The following is a 13,341-nucleotide window of genomic DNA, read 5'->3' on the forward strand; positions in this document are numbered from 1 at the left end:
TTAAATATCTTATGATTTCCCACGTATCTTAGTTTGGAATCTGTCTCTTTTAATAGACAGAAATTACCTTCTCCCAGAAGAGTGATATAGTAACAATGTCCAAACAGTCTAAATGAATGTCATTGTCCTTCTTCCTTACTGATGAATAACTGCTAATGCTTTTAGTCCCAAGTATAGCTAAGAAAGAAATTGATAATGCATAACTGAGTATAGCTTTCCTGGGGCATGGAAGGAAGGGGCAGTGGTGTGGATTGAGTGTCCTTTTACTTTAAAGATTTGTTAATATATGTGCAGGAAAAACAGTTGATATATTTTCTTAAGGAAATGTTTGAAAGATTTTTCCTGGCCTCGGATGGCCCATACATAGGATATACTATCTTTTTGTCTCTAAATATTCTGCAAAAGCATCTGATATCCACTTTACCTGTGAAGTCATGGGTCAGAAGGTCTAAACCAGTTCTGATATAATGTTTCTTCCAGTAAAATCCCAGGACTTTTGGAGGTGTTTGTTTCTGGTTCTATTTCAAAATATGAAGTATTGAGTAGACTTTATACAAGTGGACATGATTACGCAGCCCTGTTCCACATCATTAGTGAGAGTAAATGCCTCCGCCAAAATTCTGCCAACACTGTTTCTAGCCAGACATCCATTAGTAAACATTGTAGTCTTAAAATATTGGTCCACTTCTGTGGCTTGTCTGCATAATGGAAACTAGGTCCAGATTTTTGAAAGTATCAACATGAATAAGCATAGAAATGCTACTCTCCAAGAGTTGTAGTTAGAAATCTGAGGCATCCAGAGTAGAATTTTGGTAAAGACCTGTTTAATTTCTTTTTTTTTAATTTAAAATATTCTTTTCTTTTTTTATAAAATGTTTTAATGTTTATTTATTTCTGAGAGGGAGAGAGACAGGGGAGGGGCAGAGACAGGGAGAACACAGAATCCAAAGCAGGCTCTGAGCTGTCAGCACCGAGACCGGCATGGGGCTTGAACCCATGAACCACGACATCATGACCTGAGTCCAAGTCGGATGCTTAACTGACTGAGCCACCCTGGTGCCCCTATATTTAAAATATTCTTAATTGAAAATAGAAAATTATTCTTGTTTTGTGATAATTCCAGTTAAGGAGGGAATTCCTTAGCTCTAACTTCGTCTTGCTCAATATTGCCACTTTACTCTCTTTATAGAGATCAGCATAATTTGAAATACCTTTCTTCATCCTAAGTAGTTGATCATTCCAAAGTAGGTATTCCTAACAAATTTAGAAGACTTAGTTGAAACGTACATTATAAATATAGTATGTAACACATTCTTTACAAAAATTTTTTTAAGTTTTTTTTTTGAGAGAATGCAAGTGGGGGAGGGGCAGAGAGAGGGAGACAGAGGATCTGAAGCAGGTTCTGCACTGACAGCAGCAAGCCTGATGTGGGGCTTGAACTCATGAACCACGAGATCATGACCTGAGCAAAGTTGGACACTCAACCAACTGAGCCAACCAGGTGCCCCTAACACATTCTTAAAAATGACCATCTTTTCAGTTAGCATACACATCACGGTTTTAAAAACATGTCACCCTATGTTCTCTCTTTTGATCCTTGGTGACCCTGTGAGGTGGAAAGGGAATGTAATGTCTGCCTTGTACAAGTGAGAAAACAAGCTCAGAGAAATAAAGAACTCAGCCAAGATGACACACAGTCCTCAGGCTGCTTTCAAGGTTAGCCTGAAGGTCTGTGATAGCATTTTCCTAGCATTCCTTGTTGAAGAAGGAAAAACTGCCAGTTAGGTGGAAGGGTTACAAATTACAAACTCTGTAACCTGCATGCAAGTCCTTTGGTTTCATCTGGTTCTAGGTTCCCATGATTGCTAGAACCCAGTAGTGATCACTTCCTTTATAACATGTGTATAATGAAAGGTGTTTAACCTTAAAAGATTTACTTACCACCTACAGGTAGTAAGAAATCACAGTCTTATCAGAAAGCCAATGTGATAAGTTTTGAGGCTATTTCATAAACCTTGACATGGTTACAAAAATAAACTACATTGACTTCTCAAATGAGGAACAATAAATACACAGGGATGGTAAATTGCAAAGGTCACCTTAGAAGCAATGACATGCTTGGTAGGCATTTGTAAATAATTAAGATCTTGAACTTTCTGAGTCTCCTTCCCTGGAAGAAACCTGTGAACCTCCACATGTTCTTTTTTACAATCATTACAACACCCCCACTGAGAGCTGCCTAGACAGGAATTATCATTCCCTATTACCTATGGAAAAGCCAAGGGTACAGAGATCAGTGGACTGATTAGGTCACATAGTGAATCATCAGGAGAGAATAACCCCAGGGCTTATTTCTTTTTTTTTCTTTTTTTTTTTTTTTACATTGGTTTTCTTTTTTTTTTATTTTTATTTATTTATTTATTTATTTATTTATTTATTTTTTTTTTTTTTTAATATATGAAATTTACTGTCAAATTGGTTTCCATACAACACCCAGTGCTCATCCCAAAAGGTGCCCTCCTCAACCAGGGCTTATTTCTTGATGATTTAAATGACTGCTTGAGATAATCAAAGGGAAATATTTGGAGAATGAGGACATTTATGACATGCTTATCAAATATGCAGGTGACAAGGACTCAGTGTTATTCCTCACTCTGCTTCTAACTAGTTACGAAATTTGGACAAGTTACTTAACCAGACCAGGCCTCAGTATCATACTAGAGAAAGGAAAACAGTTGCACTAGATTAGGAGTTTTCAACTTCATTCTTCTTAAAGGAAAGTCTTAATGATTTAAACATGCATTCAAAGTACATTGTAATGTTATAAAATGAATTGATAAAAACTGAGGTGCATACAATCCTACTTCCTGCTTGGTTTTTCCCACTTCCTACAGGATTCCTTGGATACAGTCTAAAAACCACAGTATTAGGCAATCTGAAAGCTACTTTCTGTTCTAAAATTCAATGTGGGGCGCCTGGGTGGCTCAGTCGGTTAAGCGTCTGACTTCAACTCAGGTCATGATCTCGCATTTGTGGGTTTGAGACCCACGTCTGGCTCTGTGCTGACAGCTCCGAGCCTGGAGCCTGCTTTGGATTCTATGTCTCCCTTTCTCTCTGCCCATCCCCTCACCTCAAAAATAAATAAACATTAAAAAAATTTAAAAAGTAAATAAAATTCAATGTTTTTATGATTGGAAGCAAATGGCTTTCTAATTTGCTACCTGTTCCCATCCTTTACATCATCTTGTGATACAGAAAAACCCCAGACTTGAAGTCAGAGGAGCTGGGTGTGGATCCCTGCTCCACCCACCAATTATCTATGTCACTTTAATCAAGTTGCTTCACCTCTCTAAGCCTCTGTTTCCTCATCTATGAAGTAAAAATAGTAACCTTTTATAAGTAACAGTGTTTTGTAAATAGTAAAAGATTGAGTAAATGTATAGTGCTGTTACTATTATTTTTAGCTATTTTATTCTCTTTAATGTTTATTTATTTGCTTTTGAGTGACAGAGAGAGAGAGAGAGAGAGCGCACGTGCGCACGTGCACACACACACACACACACACACACACACACACACACACACAAATGGGGGAGGGGCAGAGAAAGAAGAAGACACAGAATCTGAAGCAGGCTCCAGGCTGTGAGCTGTCAGCACAGAGCCCAAGGCAGGGCTCAAAGCCACAAACTGCGGGATCATGACCTGAGCCTAGATTGGAACCTTACCAGTAACTGAGCCACCCAGGCGCCCCTGGTGTTGTTACTATTATCATCTGTGCACAATATCCTTCCATGGGGACATGGTTTTATCTTTAGAATGATGCAGAGTACCAACACAGGTTGAGCTGCTCTTTAGCAAGCTTGCCTGAGAGTAGGGGTGGTGTCTATCATATTTGGGCTTCATCTTCTCTGTGAGCCGAAAGCCAAGTCAATAAAGAGGGTGTGAGACATCAACATAGCAAATGATTCAACCAAGGAGGCACCATCCTTAAGTCTAAAGGGAAGAATTGTCCCCATAATCTGACCTTGATTAACAGTGATCTTGGCTATTTTCTCCCTCTGCACAAAGCCATAACCCATTAATAATTGCTGTCATTGAGTGCTTACTACGTGCTAAACACTGTTTTTGACACAAATTATCTCCCTTAATCTTCACAAGAACCCTCTGTGTAAAGATGTTATCCCTATTTTATAGTGAGAGATAACCTACAAAATAGGAGATTCCTATAGGATTCCTATAGGAATAATATCCTATTTTGTAGCTTAGAAAGTCTAATTTACTCAGGTTCATATAAATGGCAAGTGGCAGAGCCTGAACTGTGAATTCAAAACTCTGAACTGCTCACCTCTGCATCTCCCAGTTGGAAGAAAAGTTTTTTCTCACTCTGCACAAGGGCCAAAAAAGTCTCTATTCCTCTTTATCTTTGCAGTGCCTTAGTCAGTACCATCTCTTCATTTTTATTATTGTTTTCATTCCCCCATTCAAAAGTGCTCCATTCATCTTCATAAAACTCAAAGGTGAAAAGCACCGATTAGTCATTGATGTCTCCCCTTGTCTCCTGCTTGTCCTTTCTAGTATGTTTTCTGCCTGGGAGTTAGGGAATGGAGCCACATCCCTTTCCTTGGGGAGTTGATCCCATAACTAATTCATTTCTGTCAGGAAGATTTTCCTCTTAAGCTCATCCTCTTCAATTCTGCATTCTACCCAATTCTTTCTCTCTGTGGGTTGCACACTTCAGCTCTTCAGATCACATTGTCTAAGCCTGCCCAGGTTCTCAGCAGTGATTTTGCTGAGCTGCCTCTTTCCATCACACTATGGCCAGAGTCTCTTTCTTATCAGCACCTGGAAGATGCTTTCCCCAGTGGACGGTGGGAGAGGTGAGCTTCAAGGGATGTTGGGAAAGAAAGGGAGGAGGAAGAGGAGTGAGCATGAAACTTGAAACCTGCTTAGTCAGCAAACCTTGGATTCAGTTCAGCTTGGACATTTAGGTGCCCCCTCCGCTGGCAGCAGAGGCATTTACTGTCCAGCAAGGCATGATTCTGTTAGGATGCTGTGCCAGGCTCTAAACTTGGGCTAGGAATCACAGAAATAAATGGAGTGCATCATCAGAAGAAGACTGAGTGGTACAGTGGACAGCATGTTAACTTTGGGATTTGAAAAATCTAGTTTAAGTTATTGCTCTACTTTTTACATAGCTATGGGGAAATAATACCCACTTAAATTGTTTCTATAAAGACTATAGACAATGACCTGGCACACAGTAGGCATTCAATCAATGAGAACTCTTATTTTTCAAAGCCCTAATTCTAAACAACTTGTCATAGCCACATCCTCATAACTTTGCGTCCTGTTTGGAGTGTGTAGGCAATTATCCTTACCTCTTATTCTTCCATTTTTACTGTGCTGCAAATCAGTTTAGAGCATCCTCATATTCAGGTTTCAACTCCAGCATCAGCAATTCCACACAGTTCACCACTGCCTAGAAAGCAGAACTCAGGTATTAGCTATCAGATTCAAAACAACATAAAGTTTGCTTTTCAATTTTCACATTGATGTGAACCTTACCATTGACATGTGAAATAGATTTGGATACTAATCTATTTGCCATCTTTGTTAGGAGCTTTGCATGTATTTTGACAATTTCTCACTTGTATTAAGGAACCATTCCACGTGAGTGGGTATTGGCAGTAGTATCTTTTTTTAAATGTTTATTTATTTTTGAGGGGGAGGAGGGGCAGAGAGGGGGGGGGGGGTACAGAGGATCTGAAGCAGGTTCTGTGCTAACAGCAGAGATCCCGATGTGGGGCTCAAACTCACGAACCATGAGATCATGACCTGGGCCCAAGTTGAACCCTTAACTGATTGAACAACCCAGGTGTCCCTTGGCAATAGTATCTTAATATGCAAACAGAATATTTCACTAAACACTCTTTTCAAATGAATGCACATGACCATTCTCAGCCAAAGGAAACAACTTTTTAGGCAACTGAAATCTACTCATTTAACAAATATTTATTGAGAATCTGCAATGTATAAATGACCTTGTAGGTGCTGGGATACACTGGTTGACATGGCAGATGTGGGTCATTGAAATAATTCCTCTCTCATAGATCTTACATTCCAGTGAGAAACACACAATAAATAAGAAAACATAAAGAAAATTAATGTGAGAAAATGATGACTACAATGAAGAAAGCAAAACAAAGTGATATAATAGTGATTAAAGAGGCTATTTTGTTTATTTATACATTTTTACCTTAATTTACAAAGCAAAGTAATAAATGCACATAGTGGAAAAAAAAACACAACCAAATTATCTCCTCTCAAATCTAATGAATAGGGAGAAGAAAGGTGGGAAGGCTTTTCTGAGGAGCTAATAACTGAGCTGAGACATGAATTAGGAGGAGACAGCTAATAAGAAGGCCTGTGAAGAGCATATCAGGAAAAGGAATCCAAGTGCAAAGGAGCTTTGTCCATGGAACAGAGGAAATGACAATGTAGTTGGGGTAAATTGAACAAAGGGGTGAGAGATAGGAGATGAGATTGTAGATGTAGGCAGAGGCCAGACCATATAGGATTTTATGGGGTGTGGCAAGACCATTGATTATGTTCAAGTTACAGTGGGAGGCTATGGACAAAGTTGGATTAAGCCAGGAAAAGATATGGACTGATTTGTTAAAAAAAAATTTTTTTTAACATTAATTTATTTTTGAGAGAGAGAGAGAGAGAGACAGAGTATGAGCGGATGAGGGGCAGAGAGGGAGACACAGAATCTGAAGCAGACTCTAGGCTCCAGGCTCTGGGCTGTCAGTACTGAGTCCAACGCCGGGCTCAAACTCACAAACCGGGAGATCATGATGTGAGACAAAGTTGGAAGCTTAACCGACTGAGCCACCCAGGCACCCCTGGACTGATTTGTTTTTCTAAAAGATGATTCCATCTTCTGGCTAGAGGATGGAGTATAGAGGGAACAGCAGTGAAAACGGGAGGGTTTTATAGTAGTTCAGATGAGTGATGACTGTGGCTTAGAGCAGGATAATAGTAGTAATGATGGGGAAATTCAAGATTTCCTTCAGAATAATTTGTTCAGAATTTCCAGAATTTGTTGATAAATTGGATTTGGGGAGTGAGGTAAAGCAGAAACTAGAATAAGTCCTAGGTTTGGACTTGAATTTTTGGGCATATGATGGTGCCATTTACTGAGATAGGAAAGACTGGAGGTTGAACGTGTTTTGGGGAATTGGTTTTGATTTGGGAAAGTTAAGTATGGTAGACTTATGAGATAGTCAAATGGAAATGTCTAAAAGGACAACTTCTTTGGCTATTACCAGATGCTTCTATTGTCCTCTCTCACAACACACAGCCATCTTGTTGGCTAGGTTAGAGATCTTTAAGAAAGAGGCCAGACACCCATGCCAGTCCCAGATACCTCTGTCATCAACTTGCAATTTTCCCTAGGAGTTAATGCAGCGGCTTAGGGGACCATGGGGGATATTCCTTGGACACCTATACTACATTCTAATATGTGTCTGAATAGCTGTGGTTGGTAAAGGAAGTAGTTTCCCAGAACAGAGTTATATTTGGTCAAAAAAACATTTCCAACTACATTTTCCACTTGGCATACAGATAGAATAGGGCATGGCATGAAAAAATAATACAATCTGGTTTGAAAATGTTTCTTATGCATTGACACACTAAAGAGAAAAGGGTTTATTTTTCTTCTCCCTCAGATTCTGGTTCATAAATTTATAGTTCTTAAAATTGGAAAGATCTCGGGGCGCCTGGGTGGCTCGGTTGGTTAAGCATCCGACTTCGGCTCAGGTCATGATCTCGCGGTCCGTGAGTTCAAGCCCTGCGTCGGGCTCTGGGCTGACAGCTCAGAGCCTGGAGCCTGTTTCAGATTCTTGTCTCCCTCTCTCTCTGACCCTCCCCCGTTCGTGCTCTATCTCTCTCTGTCTCAAAAATAAATAAATGTTAAAAAAAAAAATTAAAAAAAAAAAATTGGAAAGATCTCAAAGAACAATGGATTTAGCTCCTGATCTCAGGCATGCAAGGTATCAAGGCAGTCAATTCCTAGAAGAATCACTACTACTTACTTTATTATTATCACTACTAAATTCAGTGGTGATTTACTAATCATTACTTTAAAAAAGTTTTTTTTAATGTTTGTTTATTTTTGAGACAGAGACAGACAGAGCATGCACACAGGAGGGGCAGGAAGAGAGGGAGACACAGAATTTGAAGCAGGCTCCAGGCTCCTAGCTGTCAGCACAGAGCCCAACTCAGGGCTCAAACCCACAAACTGCAAGATCGTGACCTGAGCCAAAGTCAGACGCCCAACAGACTGAGCCACCCAGGCGCCCCTACTTTTTTTTTTTTTAATTTAGGTCCCAGTTGGTTAAAATAGTGTAGTAATAATTTCAGGAATAGAATTTAGTGATTCGTCACTTACATAGAACACCCAGTGCTCATCCCAAAAAGTGCCCTCCTTAGTGCCCATTTGCCCATTTAGCCCATCCCCCCACCCAACACCCCACCAGCAACCATCAATTTGTTCTCTGTATTTAAGAGTCTCGTATGGTTTGTCTCCCTCTCTGTTTTTATCTTATTTTTACTTCCCTTCCCCTATGTTCATCTGTTTTGTTTCTTAAATTCCACATATGAATGAAATCATATGATATTTGTCTTTCTCTGACATATTTCGCTTAACATAATACACTCTAGTTCCATCCACGTTGTTGCAAATGGTAAGATTTCATTCTTTTTGATAGTCGATCATTACTCTATTTTTGTAAGAGAGCTTACTGCCTTTGAGAAATAGGCCTTTTCTTCAACAACTTTATACATTTAGGTCTTCAAAACCTATTTTCAGCTAAGAAATTAAGTGTAAATAAAATAAATTCAATATGGCCAAAACATAAAAATAATTCATAATCACTAGGATGCTTCCTTATATGCAAAATGTTCTTTGAAACTAAAAAACCATCCTTCCAGGCACCTCCCCACACTCCCACCCACCCTTCCTGGCTTTTGCCCTAGTAGCTAAACATCTCCACTGGGATATCATTTTGCTCTTCTAACACAAAGTTCTTAATTTCTGGCTTGTCCCATCTATATAAGAAGGATAGGACTTAATATGGTTTGATGTTGCTTTATAGCAGGCCCTCTCAGCTTATCAGATTTTTTTACAATGGCCATCTCATTATACAGACTCATTCCCATAAATGTCTTCTTACTGGTTGATGGGTCTGTTACTTTTTTGAAAGCTCCTCTGAGCTAAGTTCATTACTACACTGAGTTCTCCCTTAAACTATAGCTGCCCCCCTCCCAAGTCTATTTTCAAGGTCATCTCCCCTAACTTAAAGCAGAAATACTGTGACACATTGAGACAAAGAAACCAAGGAAGTAGAATTTTTGAAAGCCAAGGAAGTAGCCACATCTTATAACAAAACTGAAAGGTAATCACCATTGTCTACATTCAGACCACTACCACAAACCAAAAATGGGAGGGGCATTAATTTCAATAACAATTTGCTGACAGAGTCTACCGTTTCTTGTCATGCTATTTGTCCCATTTCTACATCAAAGGCCCAAAGGTTTTGTTTGCCGGGCCTTTCAAGGTAACATTAGAGCTGTATTCTGTACAAAAACTAGCTCACCTCAGCTTGTGTTCTCTGAAAAAGTTAGCTCAACTCAGGTCAATTATTTCTTGCACTTGTACAAGATAACCTGATTCTTAAGTAGGCTTGCTTATGGAGAGAGACTTTGGAGAATCTTCCTTCTCAGCAGCACTAATGTAAAATAAAGGACTGTACATAACTTTTGCCTTAGGTCCTTCAGTCAGGATTAAGAGTTGCACCCACAAGAAAAGAATGGTCTCCTTATAGTTTAACTTGCCAACTTCAGAGAAATAATACACCAGATTCCCTTACATACCATGACCTATTTACTTCTTCCTCTACTTGCTCAACCAAAAGGAACTCTACACTTCCTAACAACATCTATCTTAACACTAATATAGAAATCAACTATATTTTTTTTATTTTATGACCATTTACTCCCTTTGGTCTTCCCCTGGAACATGATTCTTTTTAACAATTTTACATTTCAACTAGAGAATGTAATTTTATTTTTTTTAATTATTTTAATTTTTATGTTTATTTATTTATTTATTTACTTTAGTTTGAGAGAGAGAGAGAGGAAGTGGGGAGAGGCGCAGAGGGAGAGGAGAGAATCTTAAGCAGGCTCCATTGCTCAGTGTGGAGCCCGCTGCATGGCTCAATCCCATGACCCTGGGATCATGACCTGAGCCAAAACCAAGTTGGACACTCAACAGACTGAGCCACCCAGGCACCGAGAATATAATTTTTAATAATTTGAAACAATTTAAAACAATTTTTAATAATTTTTAAACAATTCCTAACAATTTTACATTTCAACTAGAAAACTTAAGGTGGATTTAACTTTTTAACTTAGTGTGCATATTCAATAATCTCTTGAAAAGCTTAAGGGCACTTACTGGAATTCTGTTTTCTTTTTCCCTCTCCTCCCTTTTTGTCTTTTCTAAGATGCAAGATTTGGCAATGTGCAGACAAAAATACATACTGATTTGGCATAGGTTTGGGAGCCAGATAGACCTGGCTTTGTGAATTTGGTCTAATTATTCAATTTTTCTTTTCATCTAGTTATTCAGCATTTCAAAATTTGATCAGAGAAATGGATATCTTATGGAATGCCATGAAGATCAAAAGAGATGTGGATCAGCCCAGTGCCTGATGGATTGATTATACAAGTAAGGTTTGATTGATTATAAAGTTTGTATGTTCCAAGTTCCTATGGGGTCTTGGAGTTGGATACTAGTTCACAGAAACAACTGTTTCTCAATTTTCCCTGATAATAAGACTTTCTTATGGTATTGGTTACAAATAAAATTTCCCTGGTCTCATTCCAGACTCAATGAATCAGAAACTCCAAGTCTTGGGAGTCAAGGAATTGTATTTTTTACAAACATTCCTTGTGATTCATATTATCAGAAAAGTTATAGGAACACTGATACGGACTTTCAGTGTCATGTTCTATAATTACAAGCAAAATTTGACATAAAATAACATCTTAATAATTTAATTTTTTAATGTGTAGAGCTTCATTATGTTCTTAGTTAAATTACACAGTTTAATATTTTAACTGAAATTTACATCAAATATTTAAATTTCTAGTCCATGTGTCTTTTTCTCTGTAGTTTCCACAAAACAGTCAAACTTCATTCTCATTAGTGAACAAAGATGATACTGCTTTTGGCTTTAACTAATTTTAAGCACTTTGGTAATGTACAGCAGTACATAAATATTTATAATACTATTAAATGTTAATAATAATAATAATAATAATAATAATAATAATGGTCTCCACCCACAAGACTTGACTTGTGAATTAGCCAACTAGCTGCATTTTAATATGCTTTTAGCAAATCTAAGCTTCATAGAGGCAAAGCTTGAAATATTATGCATAAAAACAGCACATTCTTTCTCGCTTGAACTCAGATTATTTTTATTCTTTCTTTCTTTTTTTAGATGGGCCTGTAGCTAAATGCACATTTTAGGTTATGTTTTGCAACATATTTTTAAGTATTTGGCATCCAGATACACATTTAATATTTCATTCAAAGATGACATTGTGGATGGTGATTATTATCTTGCTGTGTTGTATGTGGCAGGGACCCAGAGGAGTGAGAAAATGAGGAGGAAAGGGTGGGAGAAAGGTTGGATAAATCAATGTAACAGCAGCAGTTCTTTCCAAATGAATGACTATTCAACAAGGAACATTTACTGAGCTCCTACTAGGAGCCAGCTACCATCCTAATTCCTGAACACAGCTACTAACTGCTCTGTTGGCTCCTTGTTCTCAGTTTTGCCTCTGAGCCCTGTGATCAGCTAGAGACATGGCAATTGTTGGTGACCAGTTGACACTTTCTTAACAAGAAAAGACTCAGGCTGTTCTTGGTTACCCTAGGCCACAGCTACCACACAGTGGTTGACACTCTATTTCAGAATTGCCTGTAAGTCTTCTATTTTAGGTCTATGCCTACCTAATATGAATACAAAACAAAAAAATGCTCATGGTTTGTCTTGCTCTCATCCACTGCTTAGTTTGAGATGACACTAACTAGAATCTAGATTATGCCATCATGTATTTGTTTATAAGTTGCTTTCACATGATTCTTTAGTTGTTTCCTATTAAATTTATCTTTTTTCTTTAGCTAGTGCCTTCCTACATTTGTTTTCCTATAACATAGTTCCTAGGATAAAACTATATATGTGGAAGATCCTCAGATATTGTTCGCAATGAGTAAATACAGACAAACATATTATTTCATTAGCTGTACTAGAGGAGCTTGCTGGTGACCATTTATCTTCATTTAATGTACAGTAAGTGATAATGATGAAAATTAATTTTTTTAATGTTTATTTATTTTTGAGAGAGAGAGAGACAGAGTACAGGTGGGCAAGGGGCAGAGAAAGAGGGAGACACAGAATCTGAAGCAGGCTCCAGGCTCTGTGCTGTTAGCACTCTGTTAGCACAGAGCCTGACACAGGGCTTGAATCCACAAACCGTGAGATCAGGACCTGAGTTGGAGTCAGACACTTAACCGACTGAGCCACTCAGGCACCCCGAAAATTTCTATAATTTAAGAAAATCTGACATGCAGTGTTTTTGGAAAGTCTGAAATGACTAGCCATATGAAAGCCTAAACATGGTCACTAACAATGATCAATTATACTCTCAATAATTTGGATTAGGACATTATTTTCCTCATTCCAGGAAAATTATAAAATACAGAAAGTATACATAAGAGTTTGAAATAAAGAATTTCAGTTACATTTATTTTTATTTTATATCTTTTATATCAAGTATATCTATGCTATATAACTATCATGAACTTGTTTATATTGTCTTTGGAATTATTCTTTCTTTTCCATTGTTCACAGTTTGATATGTAGTCTTCCAAACTTGCTTTTTATGCATCTATTTTTTCCATAAAAATATGTGTATACTTACTTTTTATTGTAATAAGCATTACATACCTTTTTATAAAGATGCTCATTTTTGATTGGATGGCTGATGAGGGCAAGGGGTGGAAATGGGGGCAACATCCACAGGTAGACAACACTTAATTAGAAACTTGGAATTATTCTCCAGTTTCATAAATGTCTTTGCTTTCTGCTTTGATTTAAATCTATTTCAGGGGATAGATCATATCATTTACATCAGTGTTGGTCAGACTTTAGAATACTTCATAATTATCTGAAAGCTTTTTTAAAAAATGTATACCCTCTCCTCCCC

At 37.9% G+C, this 13,341-nt stretch overlaps 1 protein-coding gene across 5 annotated transcripts in view; it reads right to left on the reverse strand.

The window, feature by feature from the left end:
- EED (embryonic ectoderm development) overlaps positions 1 to 13,341 on the reverse strand; it is a 194,701-nt gene that overhangs the window by 156,485 nt on the left and 24,875 nt on the right. For 3 of the 5 annotated variants that reach the window (XM_058687577.1, XM_058687579.1, XM_058687574.1), the window contains 2 exons: positions 5,379 to 5,479; positions 425 to 518 (listed from right to left, as the gene is read on the reverse strand). The gene's annotated coding sequence lies outside the window, so the exon portion shown is untranslated. Of the gene's footprint in view, positions 1 to 424; positions 519 to 4,345; positions 4,511 to 5,378; positions 5,480 to 13,341 lie in introns of all 5 variants that reach the window. The other 2 variants (XM_058687575.1, XM_058687576.1) reach the window with 2 other exon arrangements.

This window comes from Neofelis nebulosa, chromosome 10 (genome assembly GCF_028018385.1).
Source record: "Neofelis nebulosa isolate mNeoNeb1 chromosome 10, mNeoNeb1.pri, whole genome shotgun sequence".
NCBI classification, from domain to species: domain Eukaryota; kingdom Metazoa; phylum Chordata; class Mammalia; order Carnivora; family Felidae; genus Neofelis; species Neofelis nebulosa.